Below are 20043 nucleotides of genomic sequence, written 5' to 3' on the forward strand. Positions count from 1 at the left end.
CAATTAGATGACCCCCCACCCCCCAAAAAAAAAGATGTGAGCAAAGTTTGGGGGAGGGGGAAGAGGCTATGTAAAGGGTTAAGGCAAATCTGTCAGGATGACATGGTTGAAATGGTCCTGCGTGCTCTGTTGTAGGTAATGCTTGAGCATGCACAGCAATAAAGTGAGACAGAAGGCAGCAATGGAAATCTAGTTGAAAACGTGTATCAGGAAGGGACTTTTGGCATGCAATAGACAGCACGAAAAGGTCACACAAGCTTGTGTGGGTGGTGGAAGACACCACAGAGACTAGCACCCTCACAGAGGTATAGGGATGATATTTATCACTAGTCTCTGTAAATACCAAAACAAAGACACAAAAGGAGACAAAGGGGATTGACTGTTTCAGAAGATAAGATCAAGCGCAGAACAGAGGGAGGAGAAGGGACCAAGCACTGAGGTGGGAGTTACAAGGTGCCTTTAAAATAAAGGGGAAACCCTGTTCAGTGGAGGGACATCAAGGACCTCTGGTGGCATGGTCACAATGATAGATGAAGAATATGGTAGGTCTAGCCCTTTGTCCACTGAAGTCAAGGAAAAAGTCTGTTTCTTCATGAATATAGAATTGAACCTCACTGGATTTTAAATGCACTGTGTTAAAATACCTGTAAGATGTGTGATGAAATCTTCCTTGGCTTCTTTTTCCAGAAGACCCTTCAGTTTTAGTTAATCTACTCTGAAGGGACAGGGGCATTTTGATCACTGCTGAGTGAGTGATGGAGACAATAATACCTTAAAATGCAAGGCCCAATATAAACAGAACTCAGGCCCAGTTTTGTGTACAATTATTTTTGACGGGGTTAAACAGAAATCAGAATCTGATCCAAACTGTGCTCAAAGCCTCCGTTCATGTGTTGCGGGACATTTCTTTCATGTGTTGCATGAACCTAGAAATGCCACAATATAGCACACAGCCTCTACCCTTTGCCTGGTTCAGTTCCAGTCTTGGACTGTCCCATGGGCAAGGCAGTACCTGTGGCACGGGGACTGAGCTCATAGCCTGCATCTAGCCTTCTACCAGCCTTATGGGTTCTTTCTGCCAGCCTAGACTGAAGCCCAAAGGTGAAACCATCTCGGATTCCTGCTTAAGTCTGAAATCCCATATTGTTACATTAGGCAAGCAGGCTCTTGGCTCCTCTCTTATAGTCTTGAAGAAATTCCTTTTGAAGTCAAGGCAAGCCCCACTGAACCTCAGTGAAGAAGCGCCCTCCAGTCATCTGGATGGCACGTCCCAGCAGGGAGTGATGAGCTGTGTGGGCAGGTACCCCTCAGTGGGACACTGGCCTTGAAAATTTAGAAAGAAATGTTGAGGCTTATATTGCTGAGTGCTTTATTTGTGCTTAACACCACTCTGAGGCAGCAGTAGGCTTATGGGTCATGGGTTGACTATGAGCTCTCTGCTTCACAGCCTGTGTAACATTTTCATAATACAAGTTGCTGGGTTTTGTTTGTTTCTTTGTTCTGTTTTGTTGTCGTCCCCCCCCCACCTTTAACCGATCCAAGTGTTTTCTCTGGATCTTTTAATTCTAAAGAATCACCATCTTCCTCAAGGCATCATCAAAGGACATTTCCAGCAAAGACCAAGTTCCTTAACTAATACTTATAGGGAAAACTCCAATGTCTCTAAGGAGATACTAGCCATATAGCCCAGCAGGCACCGGCACTAGAGGTTTCTGAGCCCAAAGTGTTAATGGAGAAGTAAGTCTCGTGGCTGTTGCAGAGGAAATGATATTAATAAAAGTATTTCACAAAATTCTGGATTCCTTCCAGTCAGACGGATATTTTTATTATGTTAAATACTCATGTCAGGGTCTCATTTACTGCAGACTTTTAGCAGAGCAAGGGGCATTCCTGAATGTCACGTTTCATATTTTTCCATTCTGTCTCAGACACATTTGATTTCATTTCATCAAGGGAGACACTATTCTCCACAAAAGTCTACTGTCACTTTTTTACAGTGCTGTTTTTCCTTTTTCTCCTTCTAAATAACAAGAGTATCTACCTCCTCTTTAGAGACTTCTATGAGGCAGTCTGAAGGACTACCTGGAGAAAAAAGACGGTAACTAAATTTGGCAAGATGGGGCACTGAGGCAGAGGGAAGTGATTTATCCAGGATCGGCCAACAGTCATCCCGTAAAGCAAAGCTGGGGACAGGAACCAAATGTCTAAAACCTCAGGGTAATGAGTGAGCACATATGTCTCAGCTGAGGTCAAAGCCAAGGGGAGACTAGTTTTGCATGGGTAACGGGTTTTAACTTGAACAGTGTGTTTTGGACAGAAGCTGTTTCTTTGGCTTATTAGTCACCTCTGATAGCAGAAAAAAATGTTGGACATTAGAGTCCCTTTGCTAAGTCAATGTATAGAGTCTAATGCATATGCACATGTGCATTTTAAGCTGGGTGGGTCACTAGGGATTCCCAAATTTGGTTTCAGCAGCTGTTTGCTTCACTCCTCAGACTGTGCGTGTCATCTTAATGCCAGGGTGCCTGAGGGAAAAGGATGCCCCGTGATGTGACCTGATGAATGGATGGGTCTTTTTTTGGTCTGACCCCACACAAGGAGTGGAGACCCTCTTCCACTTCATATAACACAAGACAGAAACTCATCTTTGCAGCCATGTCATTCACACTGGATCATACCCATCTTGAGGGGTTGTCATTTTCCCTCCTTGGCTTTCTGCATCAGTAAACTGTGGATAGAGATATCCTTCTTAAAACAATATGAAGTCTACAGGTAAAAAGCTCTGCATATGAAAGATAAATATTTCAACTGTGTGGATTCCAGTACTCTTAAGCACTATGTATTGCAATTTCAGGAGCATTTTTTTCTTACGTAGCAGAGACAGACAGAAGAAATTACTCCCATTGTGTGGGGAATTCCAGCATTTCAAAATTTGTTTTGGTAATTAGAAGTTGCGATATTTCATGGAATGGAAAGTCCAAGCCGTTTTAAGACAGAAACACAGAAACACACTTATCAAAAGGGAGGTCATTAGCCTGAACTGTTTGGCACAGGTGGGGACTCAGCTGTCCTGAGGTATGTAGTCCTGACCACCACACTTTAAAAAAAGTAATATACCATTTGGAAAGAATCCAGAGGAGACTAACATGAAGGAGAAGAGGTTTAAGAAAACATGACCTAAATGAAAAGTTGAAGGAATTGAGTTTGTTTAGTCTAGAAAAGCAGCGAAGGAAGGGAGGCATGATAAGAGTCTTGAAACATATAATAGGTTTTTTAAAAGAGGACAGTGGTCAATTGTTCTCTGTGTCCACTGCTGGTAGGGCAAGAAGAAATGGGTTTAATTTGCAATGGGAAGAGTTTTACGTTAGCTATCACAAAATCCTTCTAACTCTGTGGACACAACCTTGATGGGTTGCAGAATCACTATCACCGGAGTTTTTTTAGAGCAGGTAGGCAGATGTCTGTCAGGGACGATCTAGAAATATTTGATGTTATATCAGAGCAAATGGTCAGGTTGGAAGTAGTCTTGAAGTCCTTACCACTTTACTCTCCCATCATGCTGTGAAGTGCTTTATCTTGGTAATGCCCTCACATTGTCATAGAAATCACAGATAAATCACAGATAAATCGCAGATAAATCACACATAAAACATCTTGTACTTTTGTGTACCGTCATTCTAATTCATGAAGAACATTTGCAAAACTTTAATATTAAAGGTCAAAACACGGAAAACAAAATAAAATAAAACAAAACAAAAAAGTCCAAACAAAGCAAAGAGAGAAGGTCAAGCTAAATATACCATTTCATCTCGGAGTTTTTTTGAAACATTGCCAACAAGACTATTATCACAGTTGACTGGCTCCCAAGAAACATCTTGATTTTGATAAATCTTTTTTTTCTGATAGAAAGCTGTATAATCAAAAGAATATTAACCAATGCTGTTGCATCAGGAGGGCTGATATAAGTCAATAACATGGCCCCAGTTGCTTAGCTACGTATAGAGAACATATTTTTAGCAAAACTTCACTTCCTGCATGGTGGATTTGGGATGGGAAATGGTATTTATAATACCAAGAAAGTCCTTCTTTCAGAGCTTACGAAGGACAGTTCTTGCAGGGCAGTATCTGTGGACAGATGAGGAGAGTTCTCCTCACTCCTGTTGGAGTTTCAAAGCTGAAGATAACAAAATCTTGGCAGCAGCTGAAGGAAGCTGAGCAGCTGAGGGGATCCAGAAAAGTTATCATGTCTCTAAGCGGGATTTAATGTGTGAGGGGTGATCCAGCCTCTGATAATTTCTGTATGCTTGGAAGTGAAAAAAAAAGCCTACCTAAAAAGTTGCAGAGAGTAAAGACCTAATTATCTCTGTCTTCTAAGCCTCGCTGCAAATTGCATGGAAATTCCTTTTGGGTCAGAGAAGTGCAATTACTCAGTAATCTGTGGGGAGATGTCATCCTATAATCACCTGATATTTGTTTACCAACAATTCTCATTAAATTTCCTTTAATTAAGAAGCAGTTACCTTGTATTTAGGGCCCTGTGATTGTCATTGACACTTTCTGAGAGTGAAAGCTGCTCTAGCTTGTAGAAGCAGATGTGCCCTTGTTAAAACTATATACATTGGCCTGGAGGTGAAAGATGGACCTGATGGACCAAGGCTTTCTATATGTCTTGGGATTCTCAGGCTTTTGATGGCACGAGGCTTTATTTTACTGTCACTACAACAATTTCCTGGAAATGACCTTGCCCCAGTCCAATATCAGAGTCTCTGTGATGTGATAAAGTACTTTGAGGTTGTGTTTTTAAAAGGATCTCAGTTAGATGAGACCACACTCGTCCCTGGAAATGGGCAGTATGGGGATATTACAGCCCAACACCCAAGTGCTGATTCTTGTGTGTGGAGATGTTTTTACAGACATCCATGGGAAAGCCCTGAGTGGTACATGAGCAGCTGGAGCAACTCTTTGAGGAAGGGGCGCCAGACCTGTGCTGCATGCTCCCTGCTACCAGTGGCACCACTGCAGGTGGCTGGGCTGTTACTATTACATAGTGACACCCCATGGGCATTGCACATAGCTAACGGGAAGAGAAGTTGCAAGAGAAGTTGGTGAGAAAGAGCTGACCAAGAGAGTGTATAGTGCAAAACTAATTTTTTGATCAAAACCTTTAAGAAAAGGTTTTTAACGGCCAGCTTTCCCCCCAGCTTATATACTGAGCATGACGTCACATGGTATGGAATGTCCCTGTGGCCAGTTGGGGTCAGCTGTCCTGGCTGTGCCCCCTCCCAGCTTCTTGTGCCCCTCCAGCCTTCTCAGTCGGTAGAGCATGGGGAGCTGAAAAGTCCTTGACTAGTGTAAGCACTGCTTAGCAACAACTAAAACATCGGTGTGTTACCAACATTATTCTCCTCCTAAATCCAAAACACAGCACTGTACCAGCTACTAGGAAGGAAATTAACTCTATCCCAGCCAAAACCAGGACAAAATGTTAACTAAAACTTTGGGCTCCTGTCATGTTCTGCCCAAGAACTGTAGCAACAGCAACTGAGATGGGCACACATGACTTATGCAGACACCCTTCTGAAGAAACTATTTTTCTTCTTTTGACTACAGTAAAAAAACCCAAGTGCGGCTGAATGTTGGATGTATAACCCCCAAAGCAAATAATTCATAATGAATGCCCTATCCCATTTTAATTCTGTGTTGCCTCTATATGGCAGGATGTCTAGAGGCCAAATACTCTTCTCCATAATGTTGGTGCAATCCCATTGATACATTGATTTCAGGAGGTCACACCAGATTATCATAATGGCTCCTTCAGGCCGTAAAAAATCTATGAATACGAAAGCATGAGAGAGCAAGTTGAGGAGAATGCAGAAAACTTAACTTTGTATTTTTGTGTGGAGGAGACAGGGGAGTATGAGGGACTGTAATGTAATAGACATGGAGCCTTTTGATTTTTGGTTTTGAATATGAACACTTTTCAGGTTGGTACCTGTTGAAAGCTGCTACTATTTGAAGGCTCTAGAGTAGTTAATGTAAAACCAGCTGGCAGTCTCTGCACAATTCCTTGGAGCTAAAAGTCTAGTCAAGTCAATGGAGAGACTTCTTTGACTTCAACAGGTCTCTAATCTGGCCTTCAGTGGTTAAATATTCACAACAACATCAAACTATCCACCATATGATGCCTCCTGCATTCAGTGTAACCCTCACCTCTTCTCCCCTCCAACACAACCCAGCTTTATCTGAATATCTGCTTTGAAACACAAGGAGAAACAATGATGCCCTTTTAAAAACTGGCTTTCAAATGGGTACCACTGTAGTAAAAGACTGATACTCTCTAAAAATAAACGTTGCAGCGAGAACCGATTGAATTTCCTCCATAAAAGTCTCTTAAATACCCACATCCCTTCCCCAGGGACAAGTTTTCCATACACAGGGAACATTCTTTTGTTGTTGTTGTTGTATTTTTAACAGTCTTGTACAGTATCTTGTCAAGATGTCATCAATACAATTGCTCTGACATTTTTAGTGCAGCATTTGGAAAGCAGGTTGGATTTTTCAGTCTGGCAAGCCAATATAAGTCAGTCTCCGATACTTAATTTCTCTATGAGATCCTTCACTTCTATTATAAACAGATCCAGCAGTTGAGAGATAAATTTCTTGGTAACAGTTTGGACTTTTTTATGAACCACCTGCAAGTTTTCTGCAAACAACATGTTTTATGGGAGCTCAAGGCAATGTTCACCCATCAAGACCTGACAGTAAGAAGTGGATGAATGAGGCCTTATCTCAGCCACACATGTAACCTTCTGTGTCCCCTGGCTTGACCTCCCTCTGCACTCATTTATGAAAATGATTCATCTTTAAAGAGCTTCCTCGCTCTGCCTGGAGGCTGTAGATCTTTCTGCACTGGACTTGTGTAGGCTGAGGTTATAAACTTCAGCATGGAAGGCATACAGAGGGGCTCAATTTTGAACATTAGGGAAAAAAAAGAATGTGTATACTGTAACTGTACACACTTAAAGAGGCAGGTTAAAATACAGTTAAAAAATCTCTTTTTGTGAATACTGAGAATTTTAAAAAGGGGGTGGCTGAAAAAGTGGGTCTCATTGATGTCATTTTAGATTTTTGTTTAAGATTAAAATAATTTTTTGAAAGCCATTTGTTCTCATTATTTATGCTTCTTGCTTTATGTGTGGTTTCTTTTTCTTTTCTTTTCTTTTTTTTTCTGGGGAATAATGAATATACAATAATGCATTTCTAATCAGTATTACTTCCTGGCTCTCAGACGTTCACACCAAGATGTACCCCAGATTCAATGATTAGTGGGACAAAAAACCAAAAACGTAAGCACAGTCTTTCATGACAAAATAATCTCTTGTAGTAGTGTAAATAATAATTTTAAAAGTCAGCAAAAAAGCATTCTAGTGGATTTTTAGCAGTATTTAAATTTCTGCAATACTAAACTTTATTTTGTTAATGAAAAACTTCACCATGTCTCAAACTCATTTCTGCCCTTTCATTGCTACAGGAAGTAAACTTCTACTCTTCTCAGCAAACCTGAATATCTGAGACTTAGCAGTAAAAATAACCTTTAAAAAATAAAAGCTGGCATCAGCCTCTGAGTTAAGTTACGTGTCTGAGTTTCTTGGGGTAGAATACTTTTGCTATTAGTTTAGGATTTGTCTTCTTTATAGAAACAAGCTACCCAAACTGTAATCTGAAATGCTTGATTATCCATGCAGGAAAAAAAGAACCACCCCTCACTTATACTGGGAGATCATTTAAGCCTGAGGTCGTTTATTCAGCTGGGCAGAAGCTGGGTTAGAGCCTGATTCCACTTTGCTTGGAGGTGAAACCTGTTCTTCAGGGCATGTGTGAGCAAAAAGTTCCTCCAATACAGATAGTCCCTGCACAGTGTCTTTCTAACAGTTTCTTTCCTGAGGTCCAGGCAAACCTTCCCACCACTAGCACAATAGAGAGACACAGAATCCAAGAGATTCTGAGCATGAAAGCCCTTGAGCTGTATCCTCAGGAAGATGTGGATGAGGACGGATGCAAGCAGGTCATGCTTATATGGATGGAACTTCTCTGTGGGAATACTTATCTTCAGGTTAGGCAGACCCAGCAGTCAATAACTGGGATGTCACTGTGTAAAACAAATCCCTGGAGATCTTGCTGAGACTGTTGTGAGATACTGGACGTGGGCCTGAGAACGAAACACTAGCATGGAAAGTGTCTGCGCTCATTGACTCCGTCTTCACAGTGGTCATTGTCCTCTCCACAAATATGTACCCTGTGAAACAAGAAAATTCTTGTTAGCCTCACAGCCTAACATCAAGGAGCTTTTGCTAGTTATTCTGGGAGGAATAAAAAGATTACAGGAATATTAGAGTTATCTCCCTATCAGGTAATATAAATCCTAGAAATTCATAGTTTATGTTAAAAAAAAATAAATCCTGATGTCCCTCAGTATGGAAAAGAAGTTCCTCCATACAACCTCTGCTCCAAAGTGATGCAGTGAACTAAACAAGCCATTCTGGTGGAGTGTTTATCATTCTAGAGTAAATAGGACACGCAATACATCTGTGTGTGTTGCAGCACTTTCTAGCTCACGAGGCATCACAGGCAGTCATAACACTAATACCTTTCAACAGCTGATCATCTCAAAACTCGTGCTGGCTTTTTTTTCCCCCTACATGACTGAAGTTTTATAGATCTTGATTTAATTGTATTCACAGCCATTAAATCCCATTGGTTCTGGTGAGAGCATCGGCCATTAGCTCAGAGAGCTTTTCTTACTCTCCCTTGATTATCTCTCAATGTATTTATACAGTGCACTTCTAACCCCTATAATCTTTTGTTGCTGAGCATTTTTTTTAAGCCAACAAGCTACGTTCAGACATGTTATATTGATGTAGAACTAAAGACACCTGAAAAATAAATGACATGCCTGTGTAGGACAGTGTGTTGGACTGCTGTGATATGATCTGGGGTCCCGCAAACGCTATGACCATAGTAATGTCAGCTCTATGTTGGTTCTCAGCAGAGCTAGGTCAACTGGATGTGGACACTCTCTCCTTTGCCCCTTAGACCACCCTTTTGTCTCCTGTTTTGAAGTAGACTCTGTCTCACTGGTCATCCAAGTAGCCCTCGTCTATATGTCATTAATCTATAGTCATGTTTCTAAACATAGGGTGATTGTGGTTACACACATCCAGAATATCCAAGTGAAGTTGCCTTTAAATATACAATGCAAGCTATTTTTCCCACCCCCATAAATCACTGAGGAGCTTTAACAGTTTTTGTTGAAATCTGGTGAAGCTGAAGATACTTTAGGTGGAGTTTGTTGCTGGGTTTTTTGTTTGGTTTGTGTTTTTGCAGAATCATTGGTGAATATAAATCTCAGCTGCTTCTTGATGAGTCTGCGAATACCACCATTTGACCAGGCAAAGCCTGGTTTATTTACAGAACATCTGCCATTGACACATAGCTTTGAGGGTTAGTAGTTGAACACAGAAGTCTTATGACTGTGTTTATGGTACTTGATTGGGCATATTTAATACTCTTATTAAGGAGGGAAGATTGAACACATTTGATTCAGCTAGGCCCTGGGAAGAGCTGAATGTCAGCTGGGGGGAGGGAGGGACAGAGGCAGACAGACGGCAGAGCTCTCATCTGTAAAAGATAATAAACAGCGTGCCTGAGGAGCAAGAAGGTTGCCAGCTTTAGCAGATCAAATGTATCTGAGTTGTGTTAAATAAACTAAACTGATTCAGAGAGGCTGCAGATATTAAAGATCCTGGATACGAATGAATAAGGATTAAAGCTCCTATTCTATTCTATTCTATTCTTTTCTATTCTAATCTATTCTAGCTCTTCTGTCACTGGTGTGGTATCAAAGATCCACATCTACCAAAGGAGTTGGATATCACAGCACTGAATTTAGTAGCTTCTAATTCTGAGGAGCTTTGTTGATACTGAGTTGCCCAATTTAGGCAAATAAGCTTCTTATGCAATACGTGGGGCACCAAGCACTTCCGAAAGGGTTTAGCACGTGGCAGCACAAGGTAAAAGCCCAGTTTGATAGCAGAAAAGCCAAAGATAGGTGTGAGGCTTTGTGCTCTTTTCTTCTTAGGAAGCCAGGTGCCCAACTCCAGACTGGAGGCAGATACTGTCTTTCATTCAGGTTTCACAGCCTACTTGTCAGTCCCTGACAAGTCTCCAACAGCCAGTTGAAACAATCTCTTGGTATCTTGGAGACTCTTTTTCAGATCTTCCTCGTCTTACTGGAAGAGATCTGTCTTCCACTTGAATGGATTAAAAGTTAAAATGCAGAGTCATTCTGTCTTGTTTGGACATTTTATCCAAAGGTGGAGCACAGAAGATACCAATGACCGGAGTAATCTCTGCATTTCTAGCTTTACTATTTTTTCAAGAGCTGAAAAACCTAGGTTCAGCTCCATCACTGCCCATTAGGAATATTGGGGTTTTGAACTGGGGTCATTCCTAGACCAGCTATACATTTAATCAGTCAGCTATTGAGATTACCTGCCCAGAGCAGGTTTTGCTGAGAAGATAACTGAATGATTTCTATATCTTCCTGCCTCTAGATGCTGATTTCCTCACAGACCTCGAGATCTAGGTTTGTGCCTAGAGCACTAGAGCATCAATGAATTTGTCAGTGATTTACAACACTGTAAGCAGCAACCCTCTCTGTTCCAGAATTGGGATAGTGCTGCCCAGTGGCTAATTTCAGTGCTTGCAAACCTATGTGCAAAGAGCTTGTGATGCCTTTGAATCACTTCTCATTTCATGTTTCCCACTAACAATCCTTTGAGTGGTGTTTGGCAGCAGGAATGGCATGACAGAAAGGACAACAGCCACAGGGCCTTTTTTTGGGCACAGGGATATTTTCTGGCTCTTTCACGTTTCCCAGAATACCAGACCTGAACCATGGGAAGAAGCTGGATGGCCACTGAATGAGTTTTCTACACCTGATTGTCACGCAGGCTGGGAGTTTTCACCCTATTTTGTTTAGATAGCTGCCTCTGATCATGTAAACTTTCTTATTTATTGGCACGCTGACAGCATGCCAGTGGCAAGACAACTCCCTCCAGGAGTTCCCATCATTTGGAGCACAGCTTCCTCCCTCTCCACCTACTGCAGCTATTAAGCACATTCAATATACACCCAGGCATGCATGCACTAAAATACCTAGGTGAACCCAAGGAGCAGCCAACTCTGAATACAAAACAGGCCTCCAAATAATAATACCTGTGGAGCCTGAAGAGTTGCCTTCCTTGCCCAAAAGGCTTTTTAGGGGTGTTGGGAAGGGAGGGGAATGGCTTTTGAAACCCCAGGTTAAATCCTGCAGTGGAGATTTTCATTTTTGAGTGCCTCCACACTTTTGGAGTGACCAATCTGGGATACCTGCAATGGGCCTGAAGCTAAGCTTCCTCTTCAGCTGTTAGGTCCCACAGGTTGGGGGTGTACGTCACTCAGCCAGACTTAATTTTGCAGTAACTCTCTGACTCCCCACCACCAAAGTGTTAATTTAGCCCACAAAAATGGGTAAGCCTGCAGGACCAATGGGTTGGCTAACAAGGCTAAAAGCCTGTACAGATGCAGGATTACTCCGGTGCAGGACAGGACTTGTTCCCTCCATTAACCTTCCTCAAACCCAGCCGCTAGGATTTGGTAGGGATGAAGGGGGATATTTTTCCCTCCAAAACTTGTTCAAATGGAGGGGCCATGAGGTAGAGCATCAGGCAGTGCTTTGCAGGATGGAGGCACTTTTCCCTGACTTTTCTTCACTTTTCCTCATTACCAGGCAAACTTCTATTTGGGGCGGCACTGGTAGGATTGCCAAGTGCCAGAAGTAACAGGAATAAAAAACTTGGGGGATTTCCCAGACAATTTTCACATAGCCAAGCATCCCAAATTATGTGCATTTCTACTTCTGAATCACTAAATATTTAGGACTGGGGTGGTTATTTGGACAGCCCATTTGCCCAGAGAGGTAAAGAGCTGAGAGATGCACCCCACTTCTTTACACAAGCCTACCCATATCACCAACTGGAGCACAAGGAGGCGAGATGCTTCTGAGAGGCCACTGCACCCTCCTCTTCTCAGAGGCAGCCAGCAAGCTTCAATTTTCTGTACCTTCCAGGCAGAAAATTGGGAAGCTAAACTGCCTCAAAATAAAAGTGTTTAGCAATACACCCATTTTCAGCTTACTGCTCTAAGTCGGAGAAAGAGCATTAAGAAGTGAATGGTATGTCTACCAGTGGCCATCACTTGATCTGCTCCCTGAATAAGACAGCTGTATGAAATAAGGACATAAAAAGAGTTGTACCAGCTATACAAGGATCCATCTAACACATCTACCTCTTCCTGACAGGGGCCAACAATGAATACATGCTTGAGGAAAAGTAAAATAGCAAAGTGAGACTTCCTCAGAGCACTCTCCCAACATCTTGAGATTTGCATTTCAGCGTCTTCCGGAGCCAGAGGTAATGTCTTTGTATTTAATAGCTCTTGAAGAATTTTTCTTTCATGAACTTGTCCAGTCCTTTTTGAACCCATGTAAATTTACAGCATACACAACATCCTGTGGCAAGGAGTTCCACGGCTTAATTATACATTGTATGAAGAATCATTTCCCTTTGTTTGTTTTGAACCCGTCTCCTCTGTGTTTCGTTTGATGTCCCCTTGCTCTTGTTTTGGAAGAGACAGAGAACAATTGCTCTCAATTTCCATGCCTTTTTGATTTCATAGACCTCTGTCATCTATGCCTCATTCAGAATCTGGTCCTTAATGAGCAAGCTAAGGTTATCACACTGACTCTTGATTGCTTAAAATTGTTCTTCCCACCTATTGGGAATCCACATTGGGCAGAGAGAAGTGAAAGGGTTTTTAGAATGAGGAAGGATAAAATGTCTGGGTGGATTTGTAATACCAGTAACCATCACCATTTACAGGGAACAATCTTTGATCTGCGGGTACTTGGGAAATTCCTCTCAACCATCTGTCTGAGGAATTATGAAGGAGTTCCCTGTTTTGCAAGTACGTTGCAAAAGCAATCAGAGGATAACACCACATCTAAATCTGCTTATCAAAACCACTATCAGGAAGAGATGACAAAAATATACTATATGTTTACCAAAAGATCAGTTCTCTTTGTTAACTTTTGGTTCAAATTATATAGCCAGTAGACACTTAACATGTTATCTCATTGAGATATCAGTGATACTGTATTACAACATTACAGAGAGCTTTACAGACTAGTGACAAGAAGCTGAGAGTTTCTCAACTGACATATAATTATCTAATGTGCTTGATGTGCCAAAAATTGCTACTCTACATGGATGAACTGAAACACAGAAAGAGAAACAGAAAATACCTGAAGTATTTGGTAGGAAGGAGGAAAAGGTAATCTTTATAGCAGAGGTTATTTCTTAGAAAAATATCTCTGGAAAATAGTAAATCACTATCAGAATCTCGTTTTAATAATAAACTTGAGCTTAATCATTAAAAGTACTCATCAGCTTATATTAAGCATGTACTTAATTGCCTTGCTTGATAAAGGTCTGACTGGTTCACTTTCATAAAACCAGCCTATTCATTCATTCTGAGGTTCACAATCTATAAAGAATTTCTGACAGCAAAAGTTGAATCTGTGTCAAAACAATTTCGGGGGGCGGGTGTCTTTGGAGGAGCTCTAGATAGAGAAGGGAACACATAAAATGTTCAGCTTTGGGGACAGTCATCTGAGCGGTTTAGCTAATTGCTAGTCTGTCTTTGTGCAGTTGCATTTGCAACATCAAATGATTGCACATTCCTGCCTGGCTCATGTGATTTGCTCACAGGCTGCCTCAATCTGATTAATTGCTATCCTGAAAATTTAGCAAGATTTCAAAAAATAGTTGGAGGTTTTTCCAGGTAGCTGGAGAAGGGAAAGGAAAGGAAAGGAAAGGAAAGGAAAGGAAAGGAAAGGAAAGGAAAGGAAAGGAAAGGAAAGGAAAGGAAAGGAAAGGAAAGGAAAGGAAAGGAAAGGATCTTAGAGAGCTAAACATTTCTTAGCTAAATTAAGACTAGATATTCAAGAAAAGCAAAGATGGGTAGGTAGTTCTTCTCTTTCCTGCAAATGGCTGCCATTTTTCTGACACGTTTGAACCCAGTCACCGATAGAGAAAAAATTGTATTCTGTATAAACCAGAGGTTGATCCACTTTTACCTTGCAGATAGAAATCAATCAACTTCTTGCTCTGCTTATTAGGCAAGAAAAAAAGGAGGGAAAAATATACTGCATTTAAACCCCCGCAACTTTTCCCTTAATTACAACTTGAGAACGAAAATAAATTCAGCTGCTAGGCAAACAATTATCTTTCTGTGAAATTCTTTATCTTCATTAGTGTTAATGTACTTTCTGTGCGTCAGACCACCTGCTTTTCAGAAGTCCCATAAAAGTATTTCTTAAGGGCCCAGCTCTACCCAGCCCGTAGCTGGGTGAGCTGGAGGGAGCGAGGTAGACCTATTACTTACATGATGCAATTACTAGGCAGAACTGCAGTTCTTAACCTTCAGGGCCAACATACCTCATAGAAATCACAGAAAAAGTAAGTAGAAGCCTTGTTGCGTAGTAGGCTGGAAGAGGAGGAATCTGAGACAGCTCTGGTTCCTATTTTGGCAGAGGGTTGTCAAGAATTTGGGGTGGTCTATGGCTTACAGATACCTTTATTTCCCACAGCCTCCAATGTGTGATTTGCAGTGCCTCCTGGGGTTTAGGCTGACTGCTGAAAATCAGTTCTATCACTCTAGCACAGCATTTTGGGTAAAAGATGCAGGGAAAAGTGAGCTTTTTGTTGCCTCATAAATGTCCTTTTCTGGACACCTAACCAGATTTTCTGTGACAAAAAGGCCAACACAGATGTAGGGAAAATGCCTTGTGCTAGGGCCACTTTCCTGCCCATGAAGCTTTGATTTGCATGATGAGCTGGGGAGGAGGGAATTCTGGCTGCAACAGGCCAGTCTGGTGGAGTCCCTCAGAGCTTCACTGCAGTACTCTGCAAAACCGTTCCTTCTTGTTACCCAGTAATTGCTCCTGCCCTTACTTTCCAGCAGGAAGGAAGGGAAAAGGAAAGGTAATGTGACCTTTGGTCACATTTGAAATAACATGGTAACTATGCGCATCTTCAAAGGACATGACTGTTGAAGAACAGCTGGGGGTGGTGGTGGGAACAGCCTCCCCCTAACATTCAGGCCTGGTGGAGGAACCAGAAGAACCTGCAGAGCTCGTGAGAAGCAGTGGGGAAAACTAGGAGGGGCCAGAGAAAACTCATTGTCCCCTTTCATTATATCTGAGATTGACCTTTATGGGCCTGTGGGTATGGAATGGGCTGAGCTGAAGGTCTTCAGAGGAGGCAGAACCCAAGCACCCATGCAAAGCATGGAAAAGGAGGAGATAGGGTGAACAGGAAAGGCAAAGGGAGACTGCACTGAGTGCTGATGGTTCTCCCTTTGGGCCCTGACTAACCACTGTAGAAGCTGAGCACAGTTTTAAAAGGACTCGGCTTTCCAGCATCTGGATAGACTGGGAAAAGATTATTACTCCTGTTTGTGTGAAACAGGAATGGTGAAGTAGAAGGCATCTGAATGCCTCTGAGGACGCTGGTCAGAGAAATTAAATTCTAATTATCCATCAGAATCATTGCTTAATGGAAACCGAAGGTTTCTGCAAACACTAGCTTTTCTAGAGGGGAAAAAAAAGACCTTTCATCTGGAAATCAGGCAACCCAAAAGAAATATTTTGATTCTTGAAAAAAAGAAAAGAACATTATTTCGCATTTCACACAAAATCATTTTGGGGCAGACTACTCAGAAAAGGCAAATCTTCAGCAGAGATACAAGAAACCAAAAACTGCTTACTTGACTTCAGGCTTCTACACTAACTTTGAAAGCACTTGACTGAAAACAACCATGAAGGGCGGGGGGGGGGGGGGGGAGAAAGGATAAGTTGTTGCTCTTTGAAACAATCTTGTGAAACATCACCACCGGCATTGATCAGTTCCCTTACCAGTGTGACCATGTAAAATCTTTGATTATCAAAAATAAACTGATTCTTATGAGAAGATGACCTACATATGAAGGTTTTGGTCAAAGAAAGGGTTCCCAGATGGATCTCTTTCGTTGTGGGCTAAGAAAAGCTTGTGTGCAGCACTCAGAGAGAATTTCTGATTATAGTCTAGGGAAATTCTTCATATGGCCCTTATATTGACATCTGATCTCACAGACAGTACTCTGTGAACAAAACCTGAGACTAAGGGAAACATAATATGTCTCATATTAGGCTTATAACTGATTCTGAATTTATGACGCTAAGTGCTTCAGATTCAGTGGGGATGTATTCTGGGTTTCACCTCTTTACAGTGCTAAGAAAGGCTGGAGGTTTATGGAGTGAGTCCATCATTTCTTACTTAAGCGTAGGAAAGGGGGTGGTGGAAGATGAGCCTTGACTCCTTCCAACATGCTCTTCTGCTTCTTCTTCCCTTCCCTGCACGCATTGATGTGCATTGCTGAGTGCCACTGGAACAGGGCAAAGCAGAAGACTGCCAATATTTGCTCCTTAAAATCACCCAGAAACAGAAGGGTACTGCTTTCCAGCATCTGTAGAGCTATGGTATGGCTTTATAATCATGAGGTGGGAACAGTGTTTGGAAACAACAGTCCTCCACCCCTTCTTTTGAGGCAGATGTAAGCATGGCTGGTCTACTGAGATAGGGGTGTGAAGGATGACCTGGAAATTGAGCCTAAATACATACAGTAAAAAAATCCCACCCAAACAAGTGATGTTAATGTTTTAAAAAAATGCATTAAATATATAAAGAGAAGGAAAAGGCATTTAAATAAACATTTTGCTTCACTGTAAATAATTATTTGCTGTAAGTGGGACTCACAATGTAAGAAGAATTTGGTAACTGAGTCCCCTCAGCACTGAGGTTGCAGATATAATTCACCTGCAGGTCCCTTCAGAGCAGCTGCCATGGCCTCCAGGCATGCTCAGGTCCTCCGAGATTAGAGTTGGCCACTTTGAAGATGGAGAAACCTCACCTTGCTGTTCTTGCTAATGCCTCCGGCTCTGCTGTCCTTCCCTGAGGGAATATAGTGACGTTTGAGGTACAAGCTGGACATCCTGCATGGCTATAACTATTTGCTAATAGTGGTCATAAAAAAAGAGCATGCACCACTCTCTCCTTGCACTTTCATGTTGGCCTCTTGACGTGTTTTACAAACATGAAGGAATGAAGTTTCACAAGAGCCCTGGGACGTAGGGAACAGACTCCTACAAAGGAGCCTTCATGCTACAAGACGCCAGCTAGGAAAGGTGTCAGGATGGAGGTTTGTTTCTGGGGAAAGGTAATAATTGTTTTGGGAAACCTGACAACTGTGCCGGAGGAAAGAGGCTGATGGTGCACGGACATGTGTGGGCAAGCTCCCCGTTGACAGGGGAGAGCTTCCAGTGTCGGCACCAGAATCCAACCATCAATCATACTGAGGCCATATGTACACAGCAAGCACTCTGCGACCAGACAGAGGCGGCACATGATGCAATGGGCACAGGTGTGCAGCAGACACCAGGGAAAGGCAGCAGGGCTTTGCATACATAAAGTGTCTTTCCTCTGAAGTTCTCAAGGCGATTTGCAAGCATTAATTAATTCGCACAACGCCCAGGGATGGTAGGCAAGGCAGTGTCACTGGCAAATTAATTTCATAGGTAGTGTCTTTGATATCACACACTCATGTGCTCACTGCATAGGATTTGATGTATGATATTATTTCCCCAACACACCTGCTGCCCTTCAGCTCTTCTATGCAGCATCCTAGATGAATTTATTATTGTTACTATTATTATTATTGCTTTTTTTACTATTACTATTAGTATTATTATGGCAGGGCTGGTGCTACGAAATGGATACACACATCCAAAGCGAAAGTCATTGCCCCAGAGAGCTCATAATCTAAAGAGACAAGATCCGCATTTGTGCAAGTCCATGCTCGCACTCCAAGAATGCCTGCTGTAAAATACCTCCGTAAAGTTTGTGCCGGGATCGACAAAGATTGGTCTGTCTGTAGGTTTTTTTGCACAGCTCTGCATTTGATCTGTCTGTGTTAAGGGTTGACTGGACATGAAGATATTCTCACCTAAAGATCTCCTGAGCTGAGAGAGTATGGTGCAGCTGTCTGAGAGCCCTGTGCATTGATACCAGGTTGACATCAAGCAAATACGATGTCCATATAGAGAATTGAATAGATACAGAGACTTTTGTCAATAAACACCATTCCCATAGAAAATTATAAAAATTGAGGATTTTTTTCTTTTTCACTTTCAGAGTGAGCTGAAATGGAAAAAGAGTGGAAAATGATGCAGGTAAATTTTTCTTAATAATTGAAACTAGCAGGCAATGGAAATTTATCAGCCAGATCTATCTGAAATTTACTGGGCTTGGGAACAGGCATATTACTGATTGGGTTTTACCAATCCAGTGACTTTGGGCATTTAATGGCATGCTTCAAAGCTTGTTTCTTCCTTCCTCCCCTCTTTTCTTCCTGGTTTTTTTTTTTTTTTTTCCCTTTCTTTTTTTCATCTGCTCCCCAGTCAGGTGATCCCAGCTAGGAGATACAGATTGCTTCCCTCAGCTGGCCTAAGGCATGCATGAAAAATCAGCCACTCATTCAACAGGATATCTAACCTCTTTATAGGTACTGATATATCAGTGCTTTCTTATGTGTGACATAAATATTTATCTACTGGATAACAGAATGCAAGTGCTATGGTTTACAGCATTGCAGAGCTGACCTTCAGTTTGGAATTCACATGTTTCTTCAGTAATTTATACTATAGGTTAACCTTACACTTTGTCTTTTCTATCTGTGCCCTGAGGAAAAACAAGCAGCCCAATGTCAGTTCCAAGCAATCTGGATTCTGAGTCACATCCCTTTTGAGATTATTCTGTTCTGTTTATTGGGCCTTGAACTTTAGAGAAGAAAGAGACTTGGTAGCTTCATATCTATAGGGATATTTCAGTAATTCTTCATATTATATTCTGAGATCTGGTGAGTGCTTATGTTAACACGGCTTTCATTTGGGCCAGATCTTAAATTGGAGAGTTGAATTTTGACAACCTTAATTTTCTTCTGTCATTACAGATCAGTAGATCGTTTGTGTAGATTGCAGATAATACAGGTGTGAGTATGCTCCCTTGTGGTAAGCCATTTTGTTGTCACATCATTTACTCCATTTCTTTCAAAGTTCATCGTGAAATCATTTGTTTTCTAATAAAGATTGTATCAGTCACACTCTGTGATGATCTTTCAGTATGATAAGCATTTTGGCAAGGCGTCCCATTAGCTCAGGCAAGAAAAGGAAGCAGAGATGCTACTTTTTTCTCACCAATAACATTGTGTTGAGAATACCCACCAAGCTCTGGAAGATCCAGGTTCAATTCCCTCTTCTGCTTAAGGGGATTTGCACTCGTCTCTCCACTTCCCTGACTGCCCTAACCACTAGCTTAAAGAATATTCTAGGGCAGGGCTTTCTCAGTTCCTCATATTGAAACCATTTCACTTTGCATAGGTTAATTAAATATTCATGGGAACAGGAAGATGGCAAGCCTATGCAAATGACTATATATCTTCATGGTATAGTCTTTCATTTGGGAGCAGAAGCCTGGCTTCCATTATCCACATCAATGAATACTTAAATGAAAAATACAGAAACATTAACAGAAACAGGCACAGGAACTGAGGACTTCCCCTTCCAGGTGAATACACTAACCACTAAACTAGAAAGTCATTCTCCCCGTGACCCAGGAAATAGTGAAATATGGTATACAAATAAAACTGCTCCAACAAGAGAACTTCAGACAGGTCTGTCTTGAAACCTTGCACTGTGAATATTCACCCATAACTTGAGACTTGGGTTCAAGTTTCTTGAGAAGAAAGCTATGAGTTTTAATTACCAAGGTGTGTACTGTCCATCCC

Source organism: Aptenodytes patagonicus, chromosome 1 (assembly GCF_965638725.1).
Source record: "Aptenodytes patagonicus chromosome 1, bAptPat1.pri.cur, whole genome shotgun sequence".
Lineage (NCBI taxonomy): Eukaryota > Metazoa > Chordata > Aves > Sphenisciformes > Spheniscidae > Aptenodytes > Aptenodytes patagonicus.